A 13,443-nucleotide genomic window follows, 5' to 3' on the forward strand; every position below is an offset into this window, starting at 1 on the left:
ATTGTCATCAAAGTCGGCGGATGGTGGAGGATGGATTGAGGGTTTTATAAAACCAACAGAAGCCAAAGAGAGAGAGAGAGAGGAAGAAAGAAACGCATCGAAACACAGTTGAAGCGTGGTGTGTGCCTTGCGCAAGCGTGTATGTCACACGCGCATCAACAGCTGGCGGTGGCTTGTGTGTCGATGGCCAATGGTGGTCAAGGGGGGGGGGGGGGGGGGGTGTGCCCCACCGTGCGTTCTGTGACACGAGCCCGGCACAAGCACAAGGAAGATGAATTTATGCTTTCCGATGTGTTTTTTTTTATTCCTTTCTGCGTTAGCCTCGTGTCGTTGCTGTTGTGAAGTTTATTTATGCTACAACGAATAATTCATGCGACGTGGGATCCATTGCGGTGTGTGTTGGTACGGCTGTGTTAAGACTCATAAAAATAGGGGTTGTTTTTAAAATGCTCAAGGATTGCACGAATTGTCTCCCGTCAGGAGGATATTTTGTATCTGTCATGTCATCCTTAAATTAGAGGGTTGAACCATCTGTCGGAATGCTGACCGAGCATTGGCATCCGTTTTTTTTTACACTGTCTTGCTGTTTTGGATTTATTGATCATGCATGTAACGAGTCGATTGTGCTGATTTAATATATTTATCAGTAGCTCATCACAAGAATATATCACATCTCAGACTCATCACTTAGTTTTCGCAAAAAAAGCTAACCTGCTCCAGTTAAGATTATAATGACGTCACATGATATCAAAAACTGCTATTGTTGATAGCTAGCTTCTCATAAATATTATTTTTTTATTGTGCATTTGCCCATTAAATGTCCTTACCAAATTCTAAAATATGGTAGCTAACTTTGGAGCTAAAAAGGCAAAAGGTTTTACATGGAATGTTGCTAAAAAAAAGCTTTATTCTGTCGTCATTGTTAATTCTGCCGTTCAAGATGATTCAGCCATACACGATTGTGATGATATCTTCTGACGTAATCGGTTTGTTATACGTTAAGATTACGAAAAATGTTGCTTACCTTGTGCGCAAACCTTTTTTTTTACTGTGAATTCCCCTTAACTTTATCCATCACTGGTACTACTACCCCCAATAAACTGATTTTATTTGCTCCAAGTGTGTTTGTGTGTTCGCTTTTTTTTCCTGTCGCTTTATTTACCACAAAAGTTCCAGCGACAGAAGAGAAGCGCATGATAGAGAGAGGGAGAGCGATAGATAACAACAACTGGTAGAGAAAAACAAGGTAGAAAGCGGAAAATTTCCCACCGGAAATGAGATCATGCGCGCTCGCGGCGCACGCGCCATCATTACGAGCCTCCCTTGAGCACACACTCGTTGGCTGAGCCTTCTGCACAAATCCGGAATGCAGCCAAAAACCGGCGCAGAGCCACAAGCCACAACTCGACCGAAGGAAAAGCAAAAAAAACCCCCCTGAGAAGCTCACACTACTTGCACGCATTTTCTGCTTATCGGCTGTGTGTTGTGCCGCAGCCTGAAAGAGGAAAGCGTTAGCAGCAGCAGCGGTCTTTGCGCAGACCGATTTTCCCGATCGGTGTTTTCTACCTAACCTTTTTTTTTACTTCTTCTCATATTTCTACCATTAAAATGATCCACCGGGGGGGGGGGGGGGGGGGGGGAACTCCGTTTTTTTTTTTTGCAACTCTGTGTGTGAAACTCAGGTAGCTAATTATTATGAAACTATTTCAAAAAACAGCGGCAGCGCACGGAATATCTGCCCCGTCGAAATGTTGCCGTTCCCTCTGACCCCTATGTGTGGCCGTGTTTGTGTGAATATTTCAGATAGCAAACACAAGCAAGCCTCTCTCTCTCGTTGGGGTTCGTTTTTCCCAAGAGTTGAATCAACCCTTGGGTCGTGTGGTTGGGAAAAAATGACGGAAAACTCGCCGTGCTTTTCCGTTTCCCGAGGTGACTGCTTTTCGTGGCTGCTGCTGCCTGTCAAAGAGGGGTAGAGATAAGATAGTCGTCGCCGTCATCGTTTAAATGCTGCTTTTCTTTAACGCTGAACAAACTTTCCCACCGGGCAGCGATCCCCCATTCCGCTTCAATGTACCCCCAGAAAGTTATGCCCTGTAGGTTGGGAGATTCCGAAACCGAACGGATGGACAGTTTCGTCACACGTTCCCAGGGTCGCTGAGAAGCGGGTGGAATCGATTAATAGAGCTGTGTATTAAAGACGGCGGGGGGAAGGCGCGCACTAGGAAAAAAAACCCTAAAAAGTGTACTTTTGCTTTTTAGTTTCTTTTCGTCGTTCTGTTTCGTTTAATGAGCAGAAAGGTAGAGAGATATTGTTTAACGAATACGAATATTTTTAATACATTTTTCTGTTCCGTTGTTTGACGTTTTTTTATCCACGATGAAGATGGCATAATTGTTTGAGGAGACAGACGACGACCCATCGGTGTCGTTGTTGGCTTTCCAAAACAATTCGGCTTGATTTGTCATCGCGACGAGGCAGCAGCAGCTACTTATAAGAAGGAAACATGTTTGCTTTGTAATGTTAGTAAATATTATTCCCTGGTCCGCGGGAGGAGGGGGGTTTCCCACTGTGCGAATCAATTAATGTGCGAAAGATTAATTAATGTCGCAGAATGAAGATGTAACAATATTTTCGCCATCAAAATTCCTGACTTTTTCAGGTGCTTGTTTGCTCATTACTTCCTCCCCCGGGACAACCTTAATGATTTACAGTATTTTTTTATTATTATTTCGCTTAATGATAATGTTTTCAAATGGCGATGGCAACGATGACAGATTTAAAACTCTCTCTCTTGCCACACATTGGTGCAATTTATTGGCCTGGCTTTCATCCGCCTGTCAAAACAATCCCCGTTGCGCTTTGTATGATTTGGCCCGCTTGGTCGTCCATTGCTTCGCTTTTCCCTTCATTTGTCAGGCCACAATTAACATACACACGAGCAGACACACACACACACACAAACAACTCTGTCCCTGTTACAACAGAACCTGCCTTTGATTAGGCAACAGAGGAAGACGATATTCTGACTCATTTCTAATGCTAATTGGTGGTGCTTTTGATGAGAGCGGGTTTCTAAGGCAGCAAGACGCGCGCCACTTCAATTGATCGAATTATGATTCTACCCAAATGGAGTAGGGCAAGTGGCCGGATGAATCACAAGCAGGCAGAACCAGAGTGGGACCAGCACCTCAACCAACAACAGCATTTGTTGTGAGCATTGAGAGAAGGGCCTAAGTGGTTCGGGGCTGCCGATGCTGCTGGACCCTAGATCTGTGTTTCTTGCGGGTCAGGAGCGAAGGCAGATCGTGTGCTAGTTGAAGCGATTTAAACCGTTTTACTTTTTTTAATGTGTGCTTTCTCTCACTTATTTAAACAAACACAGCCCCAAGCGATTGAGCCAAGGTCCCCTGCGGTCTAGCTCGATCCGCGCGGGGATCGCTCGCTGCAGCGCCGCGGAACTAATTTTAACCATGACGCGCGTATGGCCGCGCTCGCGTATGTGACATGAACTTAGCCAGCCAGCCGCTGTGTGGGGTGGTCTTTTTTGCTTTATTGTTGTGGACGCAAAACACAGGCGCAAAAGAGGCGCATGTGAAAAACGGGACGACAAACCGACTCCTCCAACCCTTACCCGGTAGAAAATTAGCGAAAAGTGTCGTCGAATGCTTTCGGGCCTGTAAACTGCTGCTGTGTTTGATCGTTTGATCTGTCCTGTTCGTTCGTGTTCATCATGTTTTCATTTGATCATTTACTAATCGTATTTTAACTGTCATATTATGTGTGTCCTTCTTGAAAAATTGGTCTCTTTTTATGCATTTTAAACGCTTCTTTAATTTGTTTCTCTAATTTTGCTTTTCACTTCTCTTAATATTGGTTGTCGTTTTTGAAGAATGTGCTTATTAATATCTGTTTATTTGTTAGTCAATGGGGCCCTTCACGATTCTAGTCAGTTTTTTGTATAGAGTTTGACAGTTGGAGGCTGAAATCAAACGTAAACACTCCATACAAAACCAGTAAACAAGTAAACACTCCATACAAAACCACACAAAAAAACTAGCCTGCAATTTTCAGTCTAGATTATTCTAGCCTCATAGCTAGAATTAGATTCGAGTACCTGCTCGAAAAATGGCAAAACAAGCCCAAGTGACATTTGCTCAAAATTGTTTTCCCGTATCTGCTCGATTAGTACTCGATACGCCTGAAATTGTAGATTTGTGTGTGATCGAGTGAGTTGAAAGTGCTAAGATTTGGTGAGTTTGTAAATTAGACTTTCTACTATAGATTGACGTATCCGTCGAGCTCATTTTACATTCGTAGCTTTGATTTTTTTATTAAAAACAAAAAACAAATTTGGTGTGATGTTATTTAATAAATAATCGATATTATATATGTATAAAATGGCTACATGACCAACTATAACGATAGGAAACATCATTTCCGAGCGGCTCTAAAAGAAAACAACGAAAAAGCCGCAACACAGTTGATTTTAAAGGCCTTTTTCTAAATTTCCAACCAAATTTGAATATCACTTTTAGGCAGGATGGGTGAAAACTTTTGTTCAAACAAGCTTTCTGGAGGCTTGACGAGTACACAACACACTCTTAAAATCTTCATTCGGAAAAAGAAGCGATACAAATCAGCCTTCTAAATTCATACACCTTGGGATAAGCCCACCTGTATATTATACCCACTTAGATAGCTGCTCGAAAACTGCTATACAATGCAAACAGCTGACAGGCTGAAAATTCAGCTTAAAACAGAAAGGACCCCAATATTAGTTTTTGTAGTTTTATGCTAGTTTTATCTTTTTTATTAAGCATATTTTTGTTTTTTTTTATCATTTATTGAATAGCTGATAATTTTAAAACGAGTAGCACATTCTTTGATTTTTGTCATAATATCGTTTTTAGACCTAGTTTGAAGCTGTTATGTCACTTGAGCCGGTCGCTAGTGGACTGTGCAGAATTATTATATCACACGCTTCAAGTAAACCTCTCCACTATCCATTCGTTATCCGCTTTAATGCGATCGTGAGCAAAACAGGGCCAACAAAACACACCTCACTGCTGCTGCCTCGCGTTCCGTGTCTTTTCGCAATGTGTGTGTTTGTGTCTGTGTTTATATTGATCCTACTTGGTGTGGCAGATTACGTGTCGCGTGTGCCCATCTCGAAGACAATTTACGATTAAGAGGTGTGTGTGTGTGTGTGTGTGTGTGAACGGACAATTGCGAGCGGAAACCAAATCCCATCGAAACTATCGAATTGCAGTAAACAAGTGAATAAATAAATAGGGTTAAGGTTTCATAACAATGCTCCTGCACACTTGCAGTGAGTGTTATTTTTAAGGGGAGAAGGATGGTGGCTAAGTAGCTTAACGTTTTCTATTGCTTTACGATTCGAAATAGCGAGCGCGTAGGTTTATGCTTTTATGAATCTCCTAACCTACATGCGGTTGAAGGAGTTGGTGTTGATATTTGGTTTTTTTTTATACAAGTTTAGATAATTTTGCACACATTGTGGTTTGGTTTTACTTCGAAAGTTGTCGTGTATCATTTAGGTATCATTTTTAAACGTTGTTTGTTGCAAACATCAGGCCAAGAACTAGAATTCTAGCTCATATTTATCTAGCTCTTGAAGCGCGTAGTTCAACACAAAATAAACTAGAAAGAAATAACACATTTAGAACGACTCTCTCACCCTTGCTCAAACTTCTATCAGCAAAAGAAACCCACCTTTCTTTGTGTTACACCTCTAGCTCTTATCGGGCAGCAAGAAACATTAAAAAATCGCTCCGACATTCAAGCACACCAACAGAAGAATGCTCAATCTCGGCTTCTTTTCCCCACGCCACGATTAAGTGGTGATGCCAACGGTGTGCCAGAGAGCGTGGCAGACAGTCAAAGGGGGTAAAGGCCGGATGCGCTCATACTTCTCGATACCGCGCCACCACCACCCCGATCGGGCACGGGTTGTTGCGCCATTTATCATCCAAGGTCGATCGGGCCCCGCGTTTGTTCGCGTTTTTGTTCTGGGTTGGGTTTGGATTTGTTTTTACGGTTCTTTTTTTCCCTCCCCATCGGGTCTGAATCAAGCATTGATAGAGGTGGCCGCCCCACCACCATCACCACAGGTCGCGCACGGTCATCCGCGGCGGCTGGGTTTGTTTGTTTCTCCGTTTTTGGGGCGCATCGAAGGGTGATTACCTTGTTGCTGCATTGCTGTGTTTTGTTGTTTTGCAACGTCCTTGCACCCAAGCAGCACACCCGCGTTTGTTTCTGTGGTGTGAAGTTCATGCACTTCACACACACTGTGTCCGGTACCTATCGAGGGGGGGGGGGGGGGGAAGAACCTTCGCAAAAAATCGGGTGGAAAAACGATCAACGCGCGTTTTTGAACGAACTTTTTGCGACGTGCGACACATTTTTGCTCTATCTGTTTTCGGTGCGTGGCTCTGAACCCTTGGGTGGAAAATGGATGAAACACGTACAGCACTGTTTAAAATATCAACTGCCTCGAACCTCGGTTGATGCCACAGCTGTGTGTGTGTGTGTGTGTGTGCGAAAGGATTTGTTTACTGTTTGAAAACGTTTAATAATGGGCAACACCACCACCATTGACGGTAGAAAACAGAGCCCAATCTCTTGCTTGCCCAAAAAGGGTTTTACAAGGCCAAACACTCATACCTTTTGTCTAATCGTTCACGTTCTTTCGATTTGTCTGCGTTGACTAATTGTTGTGTCTTAAAGTGTGTCTTTGGGTGTAGTGTGTTTGGTGCAGCAGCGATTGATAAACGAAACGTTTAATTTGAACAGCACTGACCAGGCAAAACCTCTTGACATTGTGACGCTGAGCGTGTTGAGAAACCAATTCAGCAGTTGTCATGTACTTCTGGAAGAACAATTTGTTCATGTTTTGAGGACTTATTGACATAAATAGTGTCTCTTGATGGTAACATTTGTCTCCTTGATTATGAATCTAGCCTGTTAACAATGAATTATTACAGGAACAACTAAGAATAGTTCTAATTCACTTTGAGTTGGATCAGACTTTATAAAATCCCGATTCATGTCTTGGGATGACACACTGTAAGATATTAGCTCAACATTACGAATTCAAAAGTCATCTAGTACAACGTTATCGATGTCATTTAGCTTGCTTTTGTTTTCCACTTATCCGCAGTGAGTCATACGCGAATGATGTAACGCGCTATTTGTAGGATACGTGATAAACGGAAGCAAATCACGGCTAATAAGCGTACGCGTTTGCTTCCTTCCTACCCCACTGAACTATTTATACACACGCACCTTTGATGACAATAGGCTATACTGTGTTTTTTTTTTCTTTTCTTCTAATGGCCTGTGACTCTGGCGGCACATTTTGTTTGTTACAAGCAGCGGAAACATGGCACGACACGCGAGCATTCTTGTTACCTGCTAAAGCCTTAATGCTCTTCGTAGAACACTCGTGCGCGCGCCCGCCCGCCACAACACACACAATATGACCATTTGTTTCCTTTCCCTCTAATCTGGTCGCGTTTGCTTAGATACCGCGTCGTCACTTTTGATCGAGTGTATCATGCGTAGTTAGAGTTAAACAAACTGGCGTGGCGTGTATGTGTTATGACGGCGGATGAACAACTGCATTTCTTCGTCTCCGCGGTTTCCCACATGCTCATTCTTTATCGGTTGGTTTGGGGAAGGGAAACGCTGAAGTGTGTTCCGTACACTGCCCCAGTCCTCCCGCTTGAGATAAGACACATATATACCCCTCACGACCGATAATGCCGAAGGGGGGAGGGGGAGCAACTGTGAAGTGTGTGGAGAAGTGAATTGATAAGCGAGGAAACAAAAAAAAACCTTCTGTTTTTTTCTTACACGCCCGGCCGTGTGTGGGAAGAAACGTGAGGACGGCCCTAAACTTGAAACTGGCACGTTGTTGGTTCAGTTTTGACGATGCTCTTTATGCCTTTTTTATTATGAGTTCGGAATAATTCACTGGATTTTTGTATTTCGCAAGAAGCTGCTTTTGAAGTTACAAATATGTTTGAGGTTTATTCTTGAAAAAAATGTACTTAATACGGCTTCTTCTTTTTTATGCATTATACTCTTTATTTTCAACAATTATTAATTGCTATTCAAACAGTAACCGACGGAACCGACGGAATTGCAGCTGAACTGGTCAAGAATGGAGGTGCACGACTAGAAAACGAGATTCATCAAATGGTTACTGAGGTGTGGGATAGCGAATCGATGCCTTGTGATTGGAATCTCGGCATCATCTACCCCGTATACAAGAAGGGAGATAGGTTGGACTGCAACAACTACAGGGGTATTACGGTGTTAAATACCGCCTATAAAATATTCTCCCTGATCCTTCAGGATCGCCTTGTCGAAGAGATAGTAGGAAACTATCAAAGAGGATTCCGAAACGGAAAATCAACCACTGATCAGATCTTCACCATGCGGCAGATCTTGGAGAAGATGGCTGAATACAGAAACGACACATACCATCTCTTCATAGATTTCAAAGCCGCATACGATAGCATAGCCAGGGTAAAACTGTACGACGCTATGAGCTCATTTGGAATCCCGGCCAAACTTATAAGGCTAGTTAGAATGACTATGACCAACGTCAACTGCCAGGTGAGGGTGGATGGAAAACTCTCAGGACCTTTTGCTACCACCAAGGGTCTGCACCAGGGGGACGGGCTTGCCTGTCTCCTATTCAACTTGGCGCTAGAGAGGGCCATCCGTGACTCGAGGGTGGAGACTACGGGAACCATCTTCTATAAGTCAACCCAGATTCTGGCATACGCTGATGATATAGACATCATTGGTCTGCGGCTCTCCTATGTAGCAGAAGCCTACCAAGGGATCGAGCAGGCGGCAGAGAACCTCGGATTGCAGATAAACGAGGCAAAGACCAAACTGATGGTGGCAACATCAGCGGACCTACCAATAAATAATCCAAATCTACGTAGGCGTGATGTACAGATAGGTGAACGCACTTTTGAAGTCGTCCCAGAATTCACCTATCTTGGGTCAAAGGTCAGCAACGACAACAGTATGGAAGTTGAGTTGCGCGAGTTGGCTGCCAACCGGTCATTCTACAGCCTGAAAAAGCAGTTCACCTCAAAGAACCTGTCGCGACGGATGAAGCTGGGACTATATAGTACCTATATAGTACCAGTACTCACATACGCCTCTGAGACATGGACACTGTCCAAATCTGACGAAGCCCTCTTAGCCGCGTTCGAGAGGAAGATGCTCAGAAGGATACTTGGCCCCGTATGTGTGGAAGGACAATGGAGGAGCCGCTATAATGACGAGCTATACGAGATGTACGGCGACCTCACTGTCGTACAGCGTATTAAGCTCGCCAGGCTCCGGTGGGCTGGCCATGTTGTACGCATGGAATCGGACGACCCAGCCCGTAAAGTCTTTTTAGGCCGTCCACAAGGACAGAGGAGGCGTGGTAGGCTCAAATTGAGGTGGCAAGATGGCGTGGAGGCGTCCGCCATTAAGGCCGGGATAACGGACTGGCAGACGAAGGCGCGAGACCGTGAGCGGTTTCGGACACTCCAGAGGCAGGCCAAGACCGCAAAGCGGTTGTAGCGCCGGATAAGTAGAAGAAGTATTCAAACAGTAATTAAATAACTCCCTGTACTGTGCATTGACTCATCGATTCCTTTTCCCAGTGCGCTTAATGAACCTCTCTGACATTCGTTGCGCTCTGACATTCGGAATGCAACTGCAAAAAACATCTCCGACTTGGAATAACGACAAATAAATCCCCTTATGCGTTACAGAGAGCTGCTGATTCATGTTGTGTACAGCGTCTTCGACTTCAGAAGAGCTGATCTTTGGACCTGTTTGGCGTGTGCGTGTGTCGTGCATATGAGTCTTAAACAAACAAAATCAAAAACAAATATCTTCAGCAAAACACACATTCCACCCAAGTGGCGTTGTGTTGAATCATCGGGGTTTTGAAAGAAAGCCCGCTTTATAATCCCCGAATGCTGCTTTAGCGCCTCATTCGATGAGGTGAAAATTGAACTTCCTATGATGAGTTCCAATTTGTTCCCGTTAGCGCACGGCGCAATGAAACTCGGAAGAGAGGAGGGCCGATGTTGTTGTTAACGCTCGGAGAGAGACTAAGTGATAGTTTATGATGTCATTTCCATCTTTATCTTAGAAGCCGGTAGCCCCCTTTAATCCGTGCGCACGTCCGTCTGTCGGCAAAGGGCACGACGCGCGCCGATGCACACACACAAACACATTTGTATCGATTTGAAGTGGAGTTGGCCTGGTCTGTGCCCCTCTTTGTAAAATCCCTTCGCTGGTTCCCGCTGGTTGTGAGGGCATAAATATGCTGGTTGCCGCATATTCGGGTGCATTGTGGGCTCTTCTTCCCTTTCGGGGTTAATTATTGATTTATTGGACAGTGATAAGATTATAATTGTAGCGGCTCAACACTTTGCCGCGCCCTTTTCTCTTTCACTCTCTTGTTTTTGGGGCCGTTCTGTGGTAGTTTGGGCCAGCGGCTTTTGAATATTTTAATCCAGCGTGGCGTGGCGTGTGCCCGCTTGGCTTTAATAGGGCATCGATTTTGTTCGATATTGCTGACGAGTTGATTAAAATTGGGAGTAGCAGTAGGGAGACTCCCTCCCTTTTTTTCTCTTGGGAGAGATGATGCTATGTTGGGAAATTTAATTAGGCATTAACTTGTCAATTCAGCCAATTGGTTCGTTAATATTTGATAATGGAAAGACATCATTGCCATATGCAGACAGGCTTTTACATTTTAATTCGATATATGTGTATTGTTATGTGACATCTTTCAGTCAAAGTTTGGATTTATCTTCAATTCCAATGCTCTTAAACGCAACCAATCTCTTTTGCTTGGCGTAAGCCTATTTAATAAGATCACATTAATTGTATAATGCAAATGACTCGTGATGCAGGCAACTGACCAACCCAAGATAGACAGAAAGTAAGCGAACGACAATGGCGGATGCCGCCGCCGCTCTCGACCTCCAAAAAGTGACTGGCTCGAATAGGCCAACCTGTACGTACCGGGGCGTCCCTTATTGAGTTTCTTACCTTTGTGGGATGCGATCCGATCCTTCGAACGGCAGTAACAATCTCACCCGCCAAATGTGACACCGATCGCATAATTTGTACTCGATCGGCCGCCAGTGGCCACAAACAACAATTCCTGCCAGAGAGAGGTCATCTGTTCTTTTTTTCCGCCTCGTCGGGGATTGCATCATAATGGCGGAGGGTGTAAGTCAACCATTTCACCTTGACACCTTCGGGTCGTTTGGACAAACAGAGACCGCGTGCTCGGCTGCACCCTGCTCTGGACATTGGAAAAAATAAAACAATTCGTGCCAATCCTCTCCGATGTTTCGATGAAGGAATGCGTGGCTTGAAAACAATACAAATACACCACTATGCAGCTGCGCAGCAAAAGGTTGGTGTGTGTGGGATGTGATCGAAGGTGGATTATTTGTTCTTTTGTGGCAATAATTGATTGCGTCTCCGACACAAAACGAAAGAAAAAAAAAACACCACTTTCGATTGTGTTCTCAGCAATGCGATGGAACTCCACCAAACGAGTGCGTAAGGTGATCACATACCTGTGCTGTTGTGGAGACTGTGTGGTGCTTTGTGTGTGTGTGGATATTTGGTCCCGATTAGGAAACAATCTCTCCTTGACCAGCAGCAGCGCACCTCAATGAGGGGGACAACAACAGTTGAGGGTCGTCGGTGTGACTATTTTAGATTTCGAGCAATTGACGTCGTGTGTCGTGTGTCGTGAATGATGCTTCTTCCACAGGTTGGATCGAAGTGGTGGGCACTACTAATTGGTGTGTGGATCAGATGTGTATGGTCAATTACCTTCATCAGCGCAGCGCGCTAGGAAGTTGGATTTTCGGGGACTTCTTGTTTGGACAAGGCCGGTACGGTGTTCCGGCCATGTTCCAAGAGATCCCAAGGACAGTTGGGAGAGTGTAAAAGGAAATTAAATCGTTTTATTGACAGGAGACAGTAACCTGATTGTGTCTATTTTAATTATGAGGTGTCTTCTACACTTCCCGGTAATAAAACTCATTGTGAATTTTAATCTTGGGCATTTGTGTAAGAGGAGATAGGTAGTGAAATATTATTGCATTCGAGATGTTTCGGTCTTTTGACTCTTATGAACAGCTCATACGTTAATGTACTCTGTCTTCTGAGAATACCTTATCAATATGACCTTGATATTGATGTACTAAATAGTACCATCTTTTATCCTTTCAAATCGGACATTTCCATTAACAAACAATTAATTTACACTTATTCCACCAGTAATTGGATATCTGAAAGTAAATCATTCTATTGGGTGTAGTTTTTAACAAGCTCTTATGTAACATGTATCTAAAACTGTTATCCACTCTCCAAGAACTCTCATAAGTTATAAGTATTTTAGTATTCCAATACAAATTTACTTTTATGCGGATATTCTGATATCTTCGTAAAGCCGGAAACTCTGGAACTCAATGGTATATCTAGATAATCTTATGTAAAGACGTACAGGTACTAATCGTCAAAATCAATAGAGATATAGTATGTCTGATTTGATATCATACCTCGGAATGTGATGATACCTCGGATGATTTTTTATGAACTTTGAACACAAGAATCATATACATTTCTTCCAAAGTGTATGAAAGATTCCAGATTTTTAAGACACACTGGTAAACATGTAATTGTCAACTTACATATGACAATTATCGCTCAAGGTTCCTCGTTTTGTAGCTCTGTAAGTTTTGGGTTGAAAAGATTTCCCTTTTGCTTCCACTCCAAGACCACCACAGTCAATTCCCTCAATTCCATGAATTCCCAACAGTAGTGCGGTGCGTAATGAATCACGAGTTTTGCAGGAGATATCCGTACAGGCATGATGTGTATGGGTTTGTGTGTTTGGCTACAGTTTCGCTTAAAACTAGGTCTTATCAATTTGCGCCACTCGCCTTTCCGTCGATAGTTTTCAGCGCAACCACAGCCACCGCAGCAGTGTGTGTGTGTGTGTGTTGATTGAAAACTCAAACTTCACGACCGTTCCACCGTTACCCTCGCTCCCTCTATCTCTATCTATCGCTGGAAACCGTTCGATGAGTGTGTGTAGAGGAGCGTTCATTCACGCGTTGAGGAGTTTGAGTTTGAGGAAAATTTGATTTTTCGCCGTAACACCACACACCAACCAAAACCTCCAACGGTAGCACAATTTCGCTGCTGCACCGTTTCCATCATCGTGCTCTCGCTCCGACGGGGCCAATGCTTCGATCTAGGTTAGCTAAACATTATTAGCCGGCCAGCAGAACACGGCCAAAGTTTCCCCCCCGGCAAACAACCGTAAGGAACACAGAAACCTTCCCTCTCTCCAGTAGTGTAGT

The 13,443-nt window shown here is 43.8% G+C and overlaps 1 protein-coding gene across 50 annotated transcripts in view; it reads left to right on the forward strand.

Moving 5' to 3' along the window:
* The window catches only part of LOC1276946 (serine/threonine-protein kinase mig-15), a 57,776-nt gene that overhangs the window by 5,108 nt on the left and 39,225 nt on the right, over positions 1-13,443 (forward strand). The gene's annotated exons all lie outside the window — the stretch shown is intronic.

Source organism: Anopheles gambiae, chromosome 2 (assembly GCF_943734735.2).
Source record: "Anopheles gambiae chromosome 2, idAnoGambNW_F1_1, whole genome shotgun sequence".
NCBI lineage: Eukaryota > Metazoa > Arthropoda > Insecta > Diptera > Culicidae > Anopheles > Anopheles gambiae.